Genomic DNA, 20,635 nt, shown 5'->3' on the forward strand with positions numbered 1-20,635 from the left:
GCTGTGAATGTTCACTGCTGCACACAATGAACAGTCCAGACTTGTCTAGTTCTAGACTCAAGGAGGAAAAGTCTCTTACGCCAGACATCCCTGTGAGAAAGTAAGACAGGGTTGCTACGGCTGTGCTGGAGGCTGGCAGCAACAGCTCCACTTAGACCCCTAGCCTTGGATCCTCCATTTGCTGCAGGAGCAGCCCTAGAAAAAAAAGGCAAAAAAAGGAAAAAAAAAAAAAAGGCAAATAAATACGTAAAGTTCCCATCTGTGAATTTCCTGCTATGGGGTTTTCAGGGCCCCTGGTCCTTGGTTACAATTCCCACGGCCACCCGTATGCCCGCAATGTGGTTTAGGCATTTCCTATGCATGGATTCAGCCTGAGGTTGGTCCCACAGTCTGTCTCCTGTTTCCCTGAAGGTGTGATTAAGGAGCAGTCATCCTACCAAGGAGACACCCCCCCACACACACACACAATCTCTGGGAAACATACTGACCGAAGCCAATGGGCTTTCAGTTCCCCTGTGTCCATGCCCTAGGGAGATTTTTACATTTATTTCATCCTTTTCTCCTTCCTAAGCAACATCCCTGCTCCAGAACCTACTATGGCTCCCCACTGCCTGCTGCACAAGCAGACCCCAAGCCAAGTCCCTCTGGGTGGCCTACAAACCAGGTCCACCTCACCCGCCGTTGTATCCCCTGCCCTTTCTCACGCCGCTTCCCCTGCCTCCCAATCCCATCAGGTGCAGAGCTCCTGGGCTAGAAGGCTGACCCGTCCCCTGACCCCACCCCCACTCTTACTCCCGTCCCTCCCCCAGGAAGCCCCCAGCCGCCCAGTTCACTCCTGGCTCGTGTACCATCAGCCTCTAGCCTTCTCTAGCCAAGTGCTGTTGCCCAGGAGGCACCGAAATTCCTCTCCAGCCTGTACGAAATGACCTCACCTTTCTAAAAGGTTTCTTTGCTTCCCGTGATCAAGGCTCAAGCCCCCCAGCCTGGACTCGGCATTCCGGCCTTGCCACAGCTTCTCCAGCCTGGCCTCAGAGTCTTACAGAAAAGACACACTGCCCGCCCCCCCGGGGACATAGGGACTGGGGGTGGAAGGCGGGGATGGTCACCGATAAGGCACCTGTCTTTCTTTGGCCTCAAGTGCTGTCAAGTTCCCTCTTGCCAGCAGGCCGGGAACTAAGCCACCAGTCCATTGTCCTTTTTGTGAATTGAATAGGATATGACTTGCAATTTAATAAGTGACATTAGTTGAAGGTCAATATTTCCAAAACATCAAGTCTGTGTGGAAAATGTGACTCAAAGAAGCCTCTTGGCAGAGAGACTGGACAACGCAAGAGCCAGTGGCTGCTGGCCTGGCTCCCTCCGGGTTGCACCCACGTCCGTCTCAGCAGCACAGACTTGCAGGTTGCCCAGAGCACAAGAACCCACACAGTTCCCCGCTCAGAGCTGCTCCTGCTGTGCTGAGGGTCACCCCTCACTGCCCCGATGCCTTCTCCAGCCAGTGGGCCAGGGCTGACAGTTCACGCCCACTTCTGCCTCTGGAGGGGCCTGGGCCCTCGCCCTGGCATCTGCCCAGGTCTGCTCATCACAAGGCCTCGAGGTGGCACTACCCCTCCAGAACCCACACCACGTTAGATCAGAATGTGCCCAAAGACACCTGGACCTTCTTGCCCAGCTCTTTTTTTTTTCTTTTTTGGCCACCCCATAGCATATGGAGTTCCCGGGCCAGGGATCACATCAGAGCCATAGTTGTGACCTACAAGGTAGCTGCAGCAATTCCGATCCTTAACCCACCGTGCCGGGCCCAGGATCAAACCCACATCCCAGAGCTCCAGTGATGCTGCTGATCCCATTGTGCCACAGCGGGAACTCCAGCGACTCTTGATCCTTTAAGGTCCCTCTTCTCTGCTGGGATGGAAACTCCACGAAACCAGGTACCATGTCTGTGGTGGTCAGCTTCACACCCCAGCACCAGCAGAGCACATGGCACACAGCAGGTGCTCAATGGATAACTGTGACATAAACGAGTGAGTGCATGAGCAAGCAGAGCACCGGCTAGACTGAGACCATCTCAGCCAACAAGCTCTGGGTGGAACCTCTGGCCCAGCCAAGTCGCATGCAGAGATGTGAGGGGGTCATAGGAAGCCACGATCCCTGGATCCAGACCAGGTCGGGGAGGCAACTGGGTGCTTCCTCTCTGGCCCCAACTGTCCTCCTGGAAATCAGTGTCACCATCCCTACCTGGAAGTGTTTCCTGGTGTTCTGAGCAATGCCACTTGAGGGGAGGGGGTGCCGTGACCTCTCACACCCCAGCCCTTTGCAGTTCCCACCCAGGGCAGTCACCCCCATGCCCGCCCTGCCCCCACAGGAGTTCCAAAGTCCAATCTGCCCCCTCCGTCATTTCATCTCTAAAATGGGGGCCAAGTGCCTTGATCCCAGCATCCTGAGACTCCCACGTCAAAGAAGATGCTGCTGTCAATTCCACACACAGATACCTTTTTTTTTATTTCTTAAATTGCTGTTGTAACAAATCCTATGTGGAATCATTGCAACAAATCCATATTCCCTGAACCCTAAGAATGTTAGGGAATTTTCACAACCACCGTCTGAGCTGGGTGGGCACCACTTACTCGCTCCACTCACAGCAGAGGAAACTGAGGAAGCCGAGGAAGGGAGTCACTGGGCCAGCTGAGCAAACAACAGGGCCAAGGCACAAGCCAGGGTCCCTGCTCAGGTCTCCCCCTGTCCGGATCATTACAATGCCCCAGAGAGGCTGCTCGCAATACGGAGCCCAGGATTTCCCGTTGTGGCTTGATTTCAAGCTTGGTCTCCGAGTCTCCTGTGAGGCTGTCAGTGATTTTCAGTTAGCGAATCTGATTAGCATCCATGAGGACGCAGGTTTGATCCCTGGCCCCACTCAGTGGATCCAGGATCCCGCATTGCCATGAGCTGTGGTGTAGGTTGCAGACTCAGCTCGATCTGGCGTGGCTGTGGCTGTGGTGTAGGCTGGCGGCTACAGCTCCAATTGGACCCCTAGCCTGGGAACCTCCATATGCCACGGGTGCGGGCCTAAAAAGCAAAAAAATTAAAAATAAAATAAAATAAATAAATACAGAGCCTGGGGCCCCGATTCCCCACATCACAATCTCTCGGTGGGGCCATGGGAATCTGCATTTGAACCAGCAAATTGCCCCCAGCTGGCTGGGCAGATGGTGACTCCCTGGGCCTCGATTTTCCCATCTGGGAAAGGAGTCGCCCCTTTCACAGAGGCGACTCCTTTCCCAGAGAACTGCTGTGGGCAGTCAAGCAAGGGAAATGCTGGGTGATGCATTCTCCAAACAGCCAGGAGCTACCTGGCAGAAGGTTCCACTGAGGAAGACGCTCTGCGGACAGCCTGATCAGCCCTTCCACTTTCACTTCTAGAGTGCCTGGGGCTAGAAAGGGACTCTGAAGGCTCCTGTGCCCTGCCGTGGGGGCTGCGGCCATGACTCTTCCAGCTGCTCACACCTGGGGCAGCAGCAGACCCACGAGCCGCTCACACGTCACAGAGCCTGCAAGGCCCAGGGCCCATTTCTACCTATCGTGTCTTCTGTGCGAGATCTTTCAGGCAACAGCACAGGGCAAACTGGTTTGGCATGTGAGAGGGTGGACACCCAGTCCACGTCCCACGTCACCTTGCTGGGGAGTGACGCCGGCTGGGGCACTGACGGCCACCTCGTGGGCCGTCAGCCAACACACACATGCATAATGACACACACACTTATACACACATATACACACAAGCAAGTGGGTCTCCCTTGGGGGCCTCACCCTTGGCCAAGCCCACGTGCCCTCTCTCCTCTGGGGGGTTCCTGCCAGCATGCTCATGTGGATCCCAAAATGAATTACAAAAATGACAGCTGTAACGCCACCGCCTGCAGGGCCAGAGTCCCAACTTGTAGCCCATATCACGGTCCAAGCACAGAAATAATGGAGCAAACTAAACAAACATCAGAGCCACGTATACGGGGCACTTAAGCACGGTGGCTGCCGTGCTGAGCGATTTAGCCAGGTTAGCTCAGGGAAGTTCTACTGTCCCCTGGGAGCAAGGGACCATCTCCATCCCCGCTGATGGCGTGGGTAAGGGGCCAGCAAGTCAGCTCTGCAGGTAGCTCAACCCCAGGGAGACGGCTTGCTCACTATCTGGGCTGTGGCTCAACCCCAGGGAGATGGCCTGCTCACTCTTTGACACAGTTTTTTCTGCGTGCCCATCACCGTCCTGGGCCCTGAGGACCCAGCCGTGACCAAGGCAGAGCAAGGCACTGACAGGCTGATGGGAGGCTCGGAGAGCAAGCTGGAAACTCTGGTTTCTACTGTCTCTCAAAGGTGACGGGTTCTTTCCAAAGGGAAACCTCTCTGTCTAGGTCCCTGGGGGTCCACTGTCGACAGGAAGCTGTAGAAAGACCCTCTGAGGAGGTGCTCTGGGTTTGATGACACTGGCCTGCAGGCTAACCCCCGACATAAAGCACCTGAGCAGACCACACTAGCGTTCTGAAAAATTAAAAACCATTTCTGAGTCTCACTCTTATCTCTACTCCCTCCGTATGGAGTGGCTTTTTTTTTTTTTTTTTTTTTTTTGCTTTTTATGACGGCACCTGGTTCCTAGGCTAGGGGTGGAATTGGAGCTAAAGCCGCCAGCCTGCGCCACAGCCTCAGCCACGTGGGATCCAAGTCCCATCTGTGACCTACACCACAGCTCACAGCAACGCCAGATCCTTAACCCACTGAGAGAGGTCAGTGATCGAACCCAAGTCCTCATGGATACTAGCTGGATTCATTTCCACTGTGGCACAACAGGAACTCCTCATCCCTGCTTTAGATCAAGTGTGTCAGGAAGTGTCATAAATGCGGGAAGGAAGTGGAGGGGCCACGTCACTGAGTTAGGACCTACCATGAGCTGTGGGATGCTCTCTCCACTCCGAGCAGTAATCCTGTGGGGTCAGGGTTCATGTCCCCATTTGTAAGCAGAAAGTAGGCTCAGAGGGGTAAAGCGAGCTGCCCAAGGACACACAGTGAGTGGGTGGAAGCATCGGGGTTGGGATCCAGGTGCCCGAGGCTCCGAAGCCCAGCTGTCCCAGGTCTGCCTGGCACCTCCCAACAGTGGCTCTAGAACAAGCCGAGTCCCGGGTGGCTGACTCTTCACGCTCCAGTGAGTATGGGGCAGGCGGAGGGCCAAGGAGGGTGACGCGTCTGTGTGGCCCCCCAGGAGGGGCGGGTGGGGCCGGGCAGGGAGGAGGTGGGTGGGTGAACCCTCTCATGCCTCCTTTGACTCAGGGTGAACTCAGCTTTGACAAAGCACCCGGCTTTGCCAGTGCCCCAGTTTCGAAGCTCGGCCAACCGAAGCCGAGCTGGGGAAAGCCGGGCAGGTCTGAGAGCGGAACCGGCCCAGCCACCTGGCTTGCTGGGTGAATCTGGGTGGGGCCCTCGGCTCTCAACACCTCAGCTCCCCCAGCCCCAAAGCGAAGGGACTCCCTCCAGCTCCAGGCCCTCCCTGGCCCTGGTTTACAGATACTAATCAGCCCTGAACCTGAACACATGCCGACACTGGGACAAATCACTCCACCTCAGTTACCTCACCTGTGAAATGGGGGGAGTAAAAGCCCCCACTTCCTGGGTTTGTTGCGAACACTCAATAACATAATAGCTTTACAGTGTGTAGCACTGTATCTGATGCTCAAGAGATGTTCACTAAATGTTTCCTTTTTTTTTTTTTTTGCTTTTTAGGACCACACCTGAGGCATATGGAGGTTCCCAGGGCTAGGGGTTGAATCGGAGCTGTAGCCACCAGCCTACACCACAGCCACAGCAACACAGGATCTGAGCAGTGTCTGTGACCTACGCCACAGCTCATGGTAATGCCAGATCCTTAACCCACTGAGCGAAGCCAGGGATCAAACCTGCGTCCTCATGGATGCTAGTCAGATTCATTAACTGCTGAGCCATGACGGGAACTCCTAAATGTTTCCTTCTATCACCACCCCACCAACTGCCCAGTGCCTCCGGCTTCTCACTTCCCTTCTTCCAGAAACATCTGACCGCAGAGGACAGGTCAGGGCTCATTCTCTGCACTGGGGACAAAATGGGGTCGAAACCCAAATCTACGTCATTGGGAAGGATCTGAGGACCTAACTGTCACTATCACACAAACACCTGCTGCAGTAAACTAGAAAACGTGTGAGAGCCGAGTGCAGAAAAGCTGCACTCCAGTGGCCGCCCTTTCCAGCTGTGCGACCCTCTGAACCTGTTTCCTCATCTGCAGAAAAAACTATCATCCCCAGACCACGCGAATCTTCTAAGGGCTTTCCAAACTCTTCAAGTCCCACATGATGCCTTCCTGATAATCCCCGCTAAGTTAATTAAAATGTGTGGCACTCAGTCCCAGAGTTACCCTTGAGTCATAACATAACCCTGCCTCACGGTCTCCCAGCTTCCCAGATCGGAAGAACCACTGAGGACACTTTGAAAGATGCAGATTCCCAAGACTGTCTGGACCAGACGTAGGGGTAGGGCGATTAGAGAACCTGCCAGTTCCAGACAGAACAGAATTCCTTGACTGAAACTGAATATGGGGCAGCCTGGATCTCCAGGGTCAGGTGATTTAACAGAAAGTATCCGGAAAGTCTTGACTTTAGGGGCTGGCTGTTACTTTGCTGGCTGTGTGACGCTGGGCCAAGCCTTCAACCTCTCTGGGCCTGTTTCCTCAAAATGGGAACAATTAGGCCCCGGGGAGTGGGGTTAAACAAAAGTTATTAAGAAAATAACATATGTTTAGGAACACACCCCCAAATTACGGAGATGGTACCAGAATGGTGGGAGGTTGAAAACACTGACTGCAGGAGTTCCCTGGTGGTGCAATGGGCTAAGGATCCCGTAGCATCACTGCTATGGCTGGGGTTGCAGCTGTGGTACGGGTTCACCCCCGGCTCTGAATCTTCCACATGCCATGGGAATGGCCAAAAAAAGACAAAGAAAATACTGACTGCAGTTGCCATCCCTGCCAGTGACATATGTATCCAGATGCATCCTTTTCTCTTGCTTTGGGCCCAAGACCTGACCACATCTCCTGACCCCTCCTGGAGCTGGGTGAGGCCAGGTTTCCAGGACAGGGCAGCAGTGATGGTGCCACATCCAGACTCTCCACACAGCCCTCCACGCTCACCTTTTCTCTCCCCCAACTGCTGGGCCTCAGTGGGGACCCAACACACTTGAGGAAGACGGAGCCATGAGATGGAAGGCACCTGGGTCTCTGGGGACCAGTGTGGGCACTTGGGACTTTGCAAGAGTGAGAAATGAACTTCTTTATTTTTTCCCTTTTTAGGGCCACACCTGCAGCATATGAAAGTTCCCAGGCCAGGGGCCGAAGGGGAAACACAGCTGCCAGCCTACACCACAGCCACAGCAACACTGGATCCGAGCCACAAAACTGCAGGTGTAGGCAACACCTACACCACAGCTCACGGCAACGGTGGATCCTTAACCCACGGAGCAGGGCCAGGGATCAAACCTGTATTCCCACAGAGAAAGAGTGTCAGGTCCTTAATCTGATAAGCCACATGGGAACTCCTGAAATGAAGTTCTCTTGCATGAAACCATTGAGATTTTTCAGGACGTTCATGGGAATTAGCTGACAGGCTAATACAAAGGAGGCATCTCTAGTCCAGTTTCCTGCCGACTTGGGAATCTTGTCCACTAGGCCTGATACCCTGGTGCTTTTCTCTGTAAAGAATAATAACTGAGCACCTAACAGATGCCAGGCATAGTCTGAAGCCCTTTACAGAGACGAGCTCAATTAGTCCCGACAGTGCCGGGAGCCTGGTACTATTGAGTATTAAGCTTATTATCTTTTGAGGAGGCACCCAGGGTCCCAAGGGGTGAAGCATCCAGCCCAAAGTCACACATTTTGCAAGGAGTGAAGCTGACACTTGAACCCAGGACTGTCAGAGACACATAAAGCAAGTTACCTTGCCACAATGTCACACAGCCTCTAGTGAGCACATCACCCAGGGGCTGCCATGCCCTGACTGTGTGCCAGGCCCTACAGGAGTGGCACTACCATGGCCTGGAGCCCTGTGAGCCAAGCAGGTGGGGAGAAAGGGAGGCGCATGGAGCAGAGCGGGATGGGGACAGGAGGGCGCAGTCCAGGAGGGCTGCAGGAAAGCAGGGTGCAGTGGGAAGGGCATCACCACGCCAGAGGAACAGGGATGGCTCACAGAGGAGGTGGCACTTAAGGCTGGCTGAGATTTCAGCGGGTGGAGGCAGGTGGGGAGAGGCATTTCATCTGAGCCAACAGCTACCTCCTGGATCCCCAGGAGTTAGCTGGGGACAGGCCTACTGCCCCATCTACTTAAGGGGCCTAAAAGACAGTGGGGTGAGGCTTTAAGACACTTCCCTGCGCTGGATGAAATACTCTGAGGCCTTTCAAGATTTCTCTTACGGGAGTTCCCGTCATGGCGCAGTGGCTAACGAATCCGACTAGGAACCATGAGGTTGCGGGTTCGGTCCCTGCGCTTGCTCAGTGGGTTAAGGATCCGGCGTTGCTGTGAGCTGTGGTGTAGGTTGCAGACGCGGCTCGGATCCTGCGTTGATGTGGCTGTGGTGTATGCCGGGCGGCCACAGTTCCAATTCGACCCCTAGCCTGGGAACCTCCATATGTCGCGGGAGCAGCCCAAGAAATAGCAAAAAAAAAAGATTTCTCTTACGGCTCCCAGAGGCCTCGTTGTCGACCCTTCTTTCAAAGGTCACAGGGTGTAATGATGGGAAGATTGTGGGGGGGCCAAGCTGCTCCTCGCCTCGACAACCCCTACCCCCTCAGAAGTGACACAGATGCCCACTGCGTGGGTCCTGCACCAGCGAAGCAGAAAGAGGCACTGCTACCAGTGAACACACAACACTGCACAGAAGGATTCTAGAAACTGGTGGTCCGCTTCCTCACAGGAGGGCCCGCGGGCAGAGAGAAGGGTGGGAACAAAGAAACAAGAGATGAGGGAGGCGCGAGACAGGGGCCAGCCTGGCAAACCCTGCCTGAGGCAGGTGCTGAAGGCTGATGCCGCCAGTGACATCACGTAAATGTAGGTAGCCCTGGCGGGCAGAGCTGAGAGGGCCCCGTCTAAGTCTGAGAAAACACCAGACAAGCTCAGACGGGGGGCTGTGGGACAGGAAACCTGGGCCGCGCTCCTCAAGCCTGCCAAGGTCAGGAAGAGCGAGAAACACTGAGGAACTGTCCCCAACCAGAGGCAGGGGACACGTGACCACTGCATGCAACGCGGGACCTTGGAATAGATCCTGGAGCAGTACAAGGCCGTTAGTGGAAAACCAGTGAAATCCAAATAAAACCTGGAGTTCAGGAGTTCCCGTTCTGGCACAGTGGAAACGAATCCGACTAGGAACCATGAGGTTACGGGTTCGATCCTTGGCCTTGCTCAGTGGGTTAAGGATGTGACGTTGCCATGAGCATCACTGCTGTAGGTTGCAGGCGCAGCTCGGATTCTGTGTGGCTGTGGCTGTGGCGTAGGTTGGCGGCTATGGCTCTGATTGGTCCCCTAGCCTGGGAACCTCCCTATGTCATGGGTGTGGGTCTAAAAAGATCAAAAAAAAAAAAAAAAAAAAAAAAAAGAGCCTGGAGTTTAGCTCCTAACAACATAGCAATGTCAGTTCCTCAGCCATGACGAATGTAGTGATGCACGGCGTGAACCATGGGGAGCACTGGGGTATCTGGATCATCTTTACAACTTTTCTCCAATTCAAAACTATTCCATAATTTTAAAAAGGGTATTTCATTTTAAAAGAGAGAGAAGCAAAATATCTGGACTAAAACCTAAGTTCCATGAGGTTGGAGGGGCAGGAGCTGTCTGGCTGCAGGCTAGATGCTCAGCTTGGAGAACAGTGCCTGGCACCCTGTAGGCCCTCAGTAAATACGTTCACGGAACAAACGACTCCAGCACCCCAGCCTGCCCCTGGCCTGTGGACGGGGGCACCAGGGAACGGCCGGAGGAAGGGCACGATGGCCAGCCCCACCAGCTCCCCCAGGAAGGGCAGCACCCCTTTCCCCGGATCCCCAGCAGGGGCTCAGCGGTAATCTCCCGCCTGCCCACGTACAGGGTTATCTGTCATCTAGATCCTGGAAACGGTCGCCAAGGCCCAGGCTCCTCTCAGGTAACCCGGAGCCCCTTTCGCCCACAAGGTTTCCACGGCAATAAGTTGTGAACACAACTGAGCAGACAGCAGCTGACACTGGGGGTATCCGTGGACCCCCCCCCCCAAAAAAAAATCGCGATGATAACACTCCCCTCTGGGGCACACCGGTGTGGTTAAGAAGCCAGCTCTGGTGCCACAGACACTGCTTCATCTGCCCGCAGTCTGTGTGACACAGCCAAGTCCTGTCCCCTCTGTGCCCACCCCTCTAGGCCCAGCATCCTCATCAGGCAAATGGGAATGATACCCGGTTGCCACCTAATGTGAGGATGAACCGGATCTAAGAAAGACTTTCGGCCTGCCACTTGGTAAATGGGGACTGTTGTGGGCACTGTTGTCACCACACGGCCCTGAGAAGTCACCTGAAAAAGACACCCTGAGGGCTGAAGGTATGAAAGGACCTGGAGACGAGTGCCACTCCAGCTGCGCTTTGGTCAGCCCTGGGACGGCTGAGGAGGACTGCCAGGCCCACTGGCGGGGCTGCCATCCCAGCGCTGGAGGGAAGGCCCAGCTACCAGGCCTGAGGGAATCGTGCCTAAGGCTGCCTCTGTCCAAACCTGGGGGCCCCTCACTCCTCTGCCGCCGGTGCCAAGGCCCTGCCCACCAGACCATCTCCCAAGAGTCCAGGGGCTCTGCCCCAAGTCCTGCCCGCCGCTGCCCCCACCCCCAGCCCCTGCTAGGTCACTGCTCTGTGTGACACACAGGCAGTATGCTGCCGGCCACAGGCCATCATCAGCCCTCAGGAGGCTTTGGTTTGGCCCAGCATGTCGTTCAACAAAAATAAAATTGGAAGCAGTTACGAATCGTTTTCACACAATTCATCAGATTTTCATCATTTCCTGAAACACTGGGTAATCTGCAGGGCAACAAGCCACAGGGAGCTGCCCCTTCTCAAAGGAGCATCACCCAGCGATGGACTCCAGCCTGCACCTAACTGCCCACCATGGCACCTGCCAGGGCCTGGGGCAATCTGGGAGTGTGACCATTTGACCATTTACTCTCCCACCATAGATTAATGTCTCTGTGCCTGGGGTCACCGTGCGCATGTCACCTACACAAGGGAGTCTAGCTCCAGGTCAAATCACCTCAGGTGTTCTCACATGAGAACAGCACTGGCCCTGAAAACCAAGAGACCCTGGGTTTACCACATATACCCACCAGATGCCCCTCTGCCAAAGTCTACCAGGGCTCAGTAAGGAGCATGGGAGACAGCTGCCAGGCAAGGCCAGGAGGAGGAAAACACACCCCATTTTCTTTTTTCATTTTTAGGGCTGCACCTGCAGCATATGGAGGTTCCCAGGCTAGGGGCTGAATGTGAGCTGCAGCTGCTGGCCTACACCACAGCCAGAGCAATACTGGATCCTTAACCCAATGAGCGAGACCAGGGATCGAACCTGCATCCTCACAGACACTATCCTCACCCATTGAGCCACAAAAGGAACTCCACACAGTCCACTTTCTAAGCACACATGTCCTGTATTTCACTTGAGCTCATCTCATAAAAACTCTGCAAGGGAAGTGTGAGCACCCAATTTGCAGATGAGGAAAATCGAGGTTCACAGGGGCCAAGTGTCTTGTCCCAGGTCCCATGGCTAGTAAACATGGAAAAGGCTTCAAATCCAGAGCGAGAGCACACTGTAAGGGTCTGTTCCCTGGGCGCCCTGACCGCGATCCCCAGGGGAGCACGCTGCGGCAGCCCTCGGAGGGATTCGCGGTGTGGAAGGACATTCTGAAAGGGTGGCCCTCTACCTAGCACTTGCCCTGAGTATTTGGAGACATTCGCTCTACACCATGAAGGCCCAGCAAAACAACCAAACAAGTCAAATAGCACCAGTTTCCCCTCCCCCAATAGTTCTCAAAGGACTTTTTTTTTTTTTTCTTCTTGTCCTTTGAGGGCCACACCCATGGCATATGGAGGTTCCCAGGCTAGGGGTCCAATCGGAGTTACAGCTGCTGGCCTACACCACAGCCACAGTCACAGCCACATGGGATCCGAGCCATGTCTGCGACCTACACCACAGCTCAGAGCAAGGCTGGATCCTTAACCCACTGAACAGAGCCAAGGATCAAACCTGCGTCCTCATGGATGCTAGTCAGATTCGTTTCTGCTGAACCATGACGGGAACTCCCTCAAAGGACATTTTGGTTAAATTCTCCACCAGTGGCTCCTGGTGTGAAAGTAAGAGAGAAGGCGGCAGTGAAGACCTAGGGAGGAATCATAAAAACCGACACTGTCAGGGCATCAGTGAGGCAGGACAGCAACACGGTGAGGTGCCCTGGCTGCAGAATCAACAGACGTAAGTTCAAGTTCCAGTCGCGTACTTCCTCAGCCTCGTGCCCTTGGCCAGTCATGCCCCAGCTTCCTGTTTTAAAACTGAATTAAGAAAGGAAAAAAGGACCAGAGTGAGAAGGGAACCATTTCACTGGAAGAATATTTGTGAATCATGTATCTGAAAAGTGGCTAATAACCGAAATACACAAGAAACTCCTTCAACTCCATAGCAACACACACACACCCCACAAAACCACGACAACAAACCCACAACCAAATAACCTGATTAAATCTGGGCAGGGAACATTTGAATGAACACGTCTCCAAAGAAGACACACAAACGGCCAACAGGTATCCAGAAAGATACTCAGGATCACTAATTATCAGGGAAATGCAAATCAAAACCACAATGAGATAGCCCCTCATACCTGTCAGGGTGGCTCTTATCAAAATAAAAGATAGCAAGTGTGGCGAGGATGTAGAGAAACAGGAACCCCAGGATGCTGTCGGTGGGAATGTAAATCAGTGCAACCAGTAGAGAAAACAATGAGGGGCCTCAAAAAATCAAAAATAGAAACATCATATGATCCAGCAATCCCACGACTGGGTATTTATCCAAAATAATTGAAATCAAGATCTTGAAGAGATACGAGCCCCCCCCCCCCCCATGTTCACTGTAGCATTATTCCCAACAGCTGAGATGTGGAAACACAGAGTTCCCGTTGTGGCTCAGCAGTTAGCGAACCCAACTAGCATCCATGAGGACATGGGTTCGATCCCTGGCCTCGCTCAGTGGGTTAAAGATCCGGCATTGCCATGAGCTGTAGTGCAGATTGCAGATGCAGCTCGGATCTCACGTTGCTATGGCTGTGGCGTAGGCTGGCAGCGACAGTTCCAACTGGACCTCTAGCCTGGGTGCGGCCCTAAAAAGACAAAAAGACCAAAAAAAAAACAAAAAAAAAAAAGTGGAAACAATCTAAGTGTCTGTGGACAGATGGATGGATAAGGAAAATGTGTATACAGACGATAGAATATTATTCAGCCTTTAAAAAGGAACCCCTGCCGTGTGTGACAACATGGATCAAAGGAGAGGACATTGTGTTAAGTGAACCAAGCCCATCACAGAAGGACAGATACTCCCTCCACTGACATGAGACGTCCAACACAGTTAAACCTGCAGAAGCAGACAGGAGAATGGTGGTTGCCAGGAGCTGAGAGGAGGACATGGGGCGTTGGTATTCTATGGGTAAATAGTTTCAGTTAGGGGACATACTTCTCCAGATCTGCTGTGCAGTGCAACATTGTACCTATAATTAACCATACGGGGAGTTCCCGACCTGGCTCAGTGGTTAACAAACCCAACAAGTATTCAGGAGCACAGGTTCGATCCCTGGCATCACTCAGTGGCTGAAGGATCCAGCGTGAGCTCTGAGCTGTGGTGCAGGTTGCACATGAGGCTTGGATTCCATGTGGCTGTGACTGTGGCATAGGCCAGCAGCTGCAGCTCCAATTCGACCCCTAGACTGGGAACCTTCATATGCCGCAGCCGTAAAAAGACAAAAGACAGAAAAAAAAATACTCTATTGTGCACTGAAAACATTTGTTAAGAAGGTAGATCTCATTTTAAGAGCTCTTAACACATTTTTAAACATCAAATCAATAGTCTGACTTTAAGTGATAGCATTAGAACTCTTGGGGGGAAGGGACAGTTCTGCACTTCCACTGTGGGGGTGCTTACATGACATAATGTCTTGAATTCCATAGAAGCACACACCCAAAAGGGCCAGTTTTACTGTAGGTTAATTTAAAAGATCAAATGTAGCAAACAAGTGACTAATAATTGTATTTTTCCCGCGGGGCCAGTGTGACTTTCAAGTCCAATGACACGCCCAGCACAGGGCGCATCCCCAGCTGGGGAAGCTGGGCATGTGGAAGAGTCTTAGGAACCTTCATTCCCAAGAAGATGAGCACTGCCTCCTTTCCTCCTCCGAAGAAATGCCAGCTGCAGCCCGGAACTCGAGGGAGAAAAGCCTCCCCAGCACCCAATACTTCCGGGACCGATGACCAATAGCCCGGCCCCTCATCTCCAAGAGGGTTTCCACCTTTTGGATAAACAGAACGTTCAGTCCCATTTCAAACGGATCTTGCTTCCTGAACAGCTGTGCTGCCTGGCAGGTTCCAGGAGGAAGGAAGCGTTCAAGGGGAGATTATACTGTCAGGTGTGCGCTGGTCCCCCTGGGGACCCCTTGATGCACCCGCTGTGTGACTCAGCATCTCTGGGGCTCAGTTTCCCTGGATGTAAAACAGGTACAAGCCCCACTCAGGGTGAAGAGGTTTGCAAAATGCCATCCACATCCCCCAGCTCTCAGGAGCGCAGCGAATCCTGAGTTCCTCCTGCCTCTCCCAAGCGTCAGGTTTTTTCCCTGCTTTTGTTTGCTTGTTTGTTTGTCTTTTTAGGGTTACACCTGAAGCATATGAAAGTTCCCAGGCTAGGGGTCGAATCGGAGCTGCAGATGCCAGCCTACACCACAGCCACAGCAATGCCAGATTCAGGCCATGTCTGCAACCTACACTATAGCTCGTGGCAAAGCCGGATCCTTAACCCACTGAGTTAATGCCAGGGATCGAACCTGAACCCTCATGGATACTAGTCAGATTCTTAACCCGCTGAGCCACAACAGGATCTCCCCAAGGGTCAGGACTTTAAAAAATGAATACAGAGCCAGTGTTGGTGGGTTTTGTTTTGTTTTGTTTTTCTGTCCTGTACTTTCCCTGCATAGACAGCCAATGTAATTAAGTTAACAGACCCAAATGTTAAAGTTGACAACAGACAATTAGGCTAATTACCATTTCCTTAAAGGATCAATTAGAGCTGTTTCTGAAATGATATCCTGAGAAATAGCACTGGACCACAGGGTGGCTTAGACAGTAAGTTTGGCCAAAGCTGGGCCAAACCAAATGACTCAGGGCCCTTTCATGCAGGACTTCTCAGAGCCTTTAGTTAGTTAGGCACATGCTGCGGAACTCCAAGTGGGGAACCCAGCATGGAGGGGCAGAGACCGGGAGATGCTGAGTTAGTCAATCATGCAGAGCAGGGCTTTGTCCACCTCACTTTACAAACATCTCATTTTTTTTGTTTTTTTGTTTTTTTTTTGGGTCACCCTGCAGCATACGGAGTTCCTGGGCCAGGGATCAGATCCGAGCCACAGTTCCTACACTGCAGCTGCAGCTATGCCAGATCCTTTAACCCACTGTGCTGAGTGGCAGATCGAATCTGGCCCTGCAGAGAGGCCACCCATCCCACTGCGCCACAGCGGGAACTCCTTACTGGACATCCAAATCACCTGGGGATCTTACCAAACTGCAGATGCAGATTCAAGGGAGGCCCTGAGATTCTGCATTTCCACCAAGTCCCCAGGTGATGCTGAAGCTGCTGGTGTGGGGACCACACTTTGAAGAGCAAGGATGTCCATGGAAAGGTAACCCCTTCCCCACCTTTTCAAGAGCTTTGCTAGGGAAGAACAGACCCACAGCAGGGACGGGGCCTGCAGGAATGACAGGTGGCACCAGACTCCATGCCCTAACCTCCCCTCCAAGGACCCGCGGCAGCATCTGCCTGCCCCGGTATTCTCAGACTGCCGAATATGGGTTCTCCTGATTCATGGCAATCTTTTGGGTCTTAGCTGTGCAGGTCTTCAAAATAATACTGATGCCTGAATCCCCCCACCCTCAGATCCTCATTATGGGGTCTGGAGCGCCACACAAGTTTGGGGATTTTAAAAACTCCTCCAGCTATTCGCACAGCCAGAGCTGAGGTTCACCGGTATAGAGGCAGCGGGTAAGCCTCACCCCAAATGCCCTCTTCACACCCTGCTTACCCCTCCAACGCCTGACGAAAACCGCCCAGCAGTAACTCCAAAATAACATGTGAAAGGATTACCAGATGGGAAACAGAACTTAACAGGGCCCAGCTGGCTAAGGCCCTGTCTCAAGATACTATGGTATCTCGGTCATGAATCCAAATGGCCTCGGGAGGAGAGTGTTTCCAATCCCCTCCACGTCCAGATGAGCAGGTAAACATCTCTCCACTCCGAAGCCCCAGTGGCCGGGGTGAGAAAACCTGGGCCCTCCAGAGCGAGATGTTCCCAGCTGCCATGAGACCGTCATGGGCGTTTTAAAGACTATTTCAGAATCAGGTATCAGATCACACGAGGCTACCAAAAAGTAAAAAATTTTTTTAAAAAAAAGGTTGACGACTTGAAGCTTGTTAATGAGCATCGCTGGGAAAGGACAAGAGCTGAGGAAGCCAATTCGCCCAATTAGAGGGGGTTTCAGTTCTCTCTGAACTTTGTGACTAGAAGGTGAAGCCTTAGAGATGGACCTACAGGGTACAGGTGGGCCTCTGGAGCCCCAGGGCAAACCCCAGTGCCTTGTGCTGACCCGCCATGGCCCTGAACTCTGCTGCATCTCAACTGGCTCATCTGTAAAGTGGGATAACAACAGCGTCTGCCTTGTCGGGCTGGTGGGGGATTAAACGAGCATAGGTAAGACCCTTCCAACAGTGTCAGGCACTAGTAAGTGCTCGATAAATGCAAAATACTGGCTTGATTTTTCACAATTTTCCCTCTGGCTTAATCTTTTTAAAATTGTTTTTTTTTTCCTTTTTAAAGGCTGCACTTGCAGCATAAGGAAGTTCCCTGGCTAGGGGTGGAATTGGAGCTGCAGCTGCCGGCCTACATCACAGCCATAGCAATGCAGGAACTGAGCTGTGCCTGCAACCTATACCACAGGTCATGGCAATGCGGGATCGGTCACCCACTGAGCGAGTCCAGGGATCCAACCCGCATCTTCATGGACACTAGTCGGATTCATTTCCACTGTGTCACAATGGAAACTCCCGAGGTTGCCACCTTCTTAAAATGAAGAAATAGACTTAGAGGAGGTCGGTCAATTGTCAACTGTTCCAGGGCCCAGACGGTCAGTGGCTGGGCAGCAGCACGCCCCAGATCATGGGGTTTCAATTTGGAGGCTGCCGTTACGGGGGAGCTGGCCACCTTGGTGTCCCTGAAAGCAGGGCTCAGGCTCCCCTGGGCCTGGGCTGCAGGAACCATCCCCCATCCTCCCCTGCACCTACCGCAGGCTGAGCCAGAGGCAGCAGGTGTTCCTGGCCCCTGCCAGCCGGAACTGGGTCCGGGTAGGGCCAACGCCCAAGGAACTGGGTCGCAAGGCCAGTCCCACCACTGCAAAGTCCAGCGATTAGGGAAACAATGAACCAGGAGCAAAGCAAACACAAGCCATCTTTGAAAGCCCGGGGTCCCTCCTCTGTACTCTGCCTACTCCTCCCAACCCCCAAACCAACTACAATTCTGAGAAGAGCACTTTTAAGGAAGGAAGGGGGAAAATTAACCACCCAGCTGAACATTTTCCCAGTAAAGCCAGAACTGGCATATCAGAGGCTTCCTTGAAAGACTCTGAGACATTTGCTGGGGGCAAGTGGAGCTCGGGCCCTGTGCTAGGCATTGGAGATCCAGCAATGATGAAACAGATAAAAATCTTTGCCTCCGGGAGTTCACGTTTTCATAGGAGGAAGAATAATGAAGAGAATTATAGAGGGCTAGGAAATACCGGTGCTTCAGCGAAGTAATGCCAATGATGAAAAGAGCGGCCAAGGCTGACTGAGCACTTACTCTGGGTCTAAGTGCTTTACACACAGGGGCTCAGTTAATCCTCTCGACAATGGGTATTGTTCTCCTGCCCATTTCACAGACAGGAGAGCAGACAGGAGGCAAGGCGCAGGAGGACCAACAGGCATGGAGAAAACAAGGAGCGCTGATAAGAAAGGGCAAGAGGTTCCTTCTTCCCCTTCCTGATTTTGTTCCGTTTTCAGGAGAGCAAAATGGGCAGGAAGCCTGGTGTGCTCCCTGGCCTCAAACTGGGAGAGGGGGCTTCAACCAGCGTAGGCCTCTCTACTCCCCGATGGTTTTTAAGAGATCGGACAGGGTTGTGGGCCTCTCCATGTCCTCCCTTTTCTCCCAGAGCTAAGGCTTTGGAGCTGGTTCAGATCCCAGCTCCACCAGCTCAGCCCTGCCTGGCTCTGGGCAGAGGAGCGTCCACCTGCAGCCTCCCTTTCCGTTGATGGGAAATGAAGATTAAAACTCCCTCTCCCAGGCGACTCAGGAACAGATGTCAGGTCTGCCCCCCGCCCCCTGCAGTGACGGATGCCTCGCCAACACTGGATGCCGAGGACCCCAACTCTCGGGACTCCGAGATGCCCTCCTCCCTTCTCAAGCGCTGAAAGGGCAGAGACACAGGTCACCCAGCTCTGCACAGAGGGGCCCGTGGCAGGGGGCTGAGCACGGAGCAGACACTCAGGAAATGCTTGATCAGTGAACACTGAAGTGAGCGGACAGTGAACCTTCCTTAGAACCTGAGCCCTGGAGTGAACGCATCTTTAGAAGCGCAGGTTACTAGGCTCGTTCTCCAAGGTGCGAATCTAAGGTGTTGAAACCATTCTCACTGTTGAGCGGTGGCACAAGCCTTCAAGGAAATGGATTAAAACACCTCATTAAGCTGGGGCCGCCATGGCACCAGGACACTCCAAATGTTCAATCCAAGGGACACCAGATCAGGGGCTGTGTGTGACCTGGGACCCTGGCCCACCCTTCAATCTAGGTCCCATGAGATCCAGGGCAAGATGCTCAGCCATCACGCCTCAGCCTCCTCCTCTTAAAAACGGGGAGGTTAGGTGCAGAGGGAATGAATGGCAGGCCCCAAAGCAGTGGCTTCTCCAACAAGGTCAAAATCACCGAAACCTACTGAATCACGTGGGGACGGGAGGCAGGGGCAGAAATTACCAGCCTGGGTAAGAGGAGGCCTTATGGATCCAGGAATCAACGTGCTTCTACAGCTTTCTCAGGGCCGGTCTGTTAACTGTCAGTATGCCGATCGCCCCTGAGTTCCATCAGAAGGGCTTACTGCTTCTTTGTAACTGCCCTGGGTCTGCCAGCATTTAGCTGGGGTGCCAGCCCCAGGGCTGGGAGCAAGGGGCCAGCTGTTTATGACATGGCACTGGTGCCCAGGGCAGGCCGAGGGCCACATCAGCCAGGGCAAGAGGTCCAAGGCCAATGTTCTCTCCAGGCTTGAACCTCAAAACGCCCACGTGCCATGGCGGTCACCGCCAGGCTCTTCTTCTGGGGAGGCTGTCACTTGACCCCAACTTCCTTCACACCTGTAGGGTGGGAAGGAGCAGGCAGGCACCAGAATCCTTATTTTGTGGATGAGAAAGTGGCTTCATGGGGAGGCTGCCTGTCCACCAACGTCCCATTTCAGAGCTCTGAGTTAAGCCCGCTGCATGCACTCAGCCCTCACAGGTGGGGACTTTATTTTTAGCCCCAATCTTCAGGTGGTGACAGATACTGAGAAGGCACAGACATCTGCCCAAGTCATCCAGCTGAGCAACTAAGGGGAGACCTGAACCCAGAGCCTCTGCCCCTAACTTCTAGAAGATGCCAAGCTGCTCAATGGAGGAGGAAGAGACAGGATTCTAATCCAGCTTCTCCCCACTACAGCCCTGATATTTTCCTGGCTATACCCCCGCCCGCCAGCAGTGTGGGTGCCTCAGGCCAGGACATCTCCTGGCGCTTCGACACCCCAAGGTAAAGTCTGCTGAAGACCCCTTGTCAGCAGGCCTCCAGAAGGCCTGGCCCAGCACAACGTGGACCATGAGGCGGCTGCACCCACAAAGGGCCCATTGTGGTGATTGCAGAAAGCCAGGGCCAGACCCCGCTGGGCCCTCTGCAGAGCCTTGAGCAGAGCCTGCGGCCTCCTGCCCTTCCCCATGCAGCCCCCAGACCCAGAGCGCAGGACCAGGGGGGCTGGAGGACAGGCCTCCTGCGTGGGAGAGCCTGAGCTTAAGGAAACCTGAAACGCTCCAGCTGTTGCCTGGCGGGTGGGACTGCAGACCCCTGCGGATCCCCGGGGGCTCATCCGGGGTACCCTGCACGCACCTGTCAGCTAGGGTGGGGTCCACGCAATGAGGCTCTGTGGAGGGGAGGAAGGGGGTGGCTGGCTTGCTCCTAACCTAGGGGAAGCAGGAAATCCGTTTCCCAGCCTGGGGAGGACCGGGATGCGAGTTTG

The 20,635-nt window shown here is 53.6% G+C and overlaps 1 protein-coding gene across 1 annotated transcript in view; it reads right to left on the reverse strand.

The window, feature by feature from the left end:
• Nucleotides 1-20,635, reverse strand: part of ERGIC1 (endoplasmic reticulum-golgi intermediate compartment 1) — a 119,810-nt gene that overhangs the window by 98,795 nt on the left and 380 nt on the right. The gene's annotated exons all lie outside the window — the stretch shown is intronic.

This window comes from Sus scrofa, chromosome 16 (genome assembly GCF_054392235.1).
Source record: "Sus scrofa isolate SSC_HxYL_T2T_F1_AM1 chromosome 16, Sscrofa_HxYL_maternal_Yorkshire_Landrace_v2.0, whole genome shotgun sequence".
NCBI classification, from domain to species: domain Eukaryota; kingdom Metazoa; phylum Chordata; class Mammalia; order Artiodactyla; family Suidae; genus Sus; species Sus scrofa.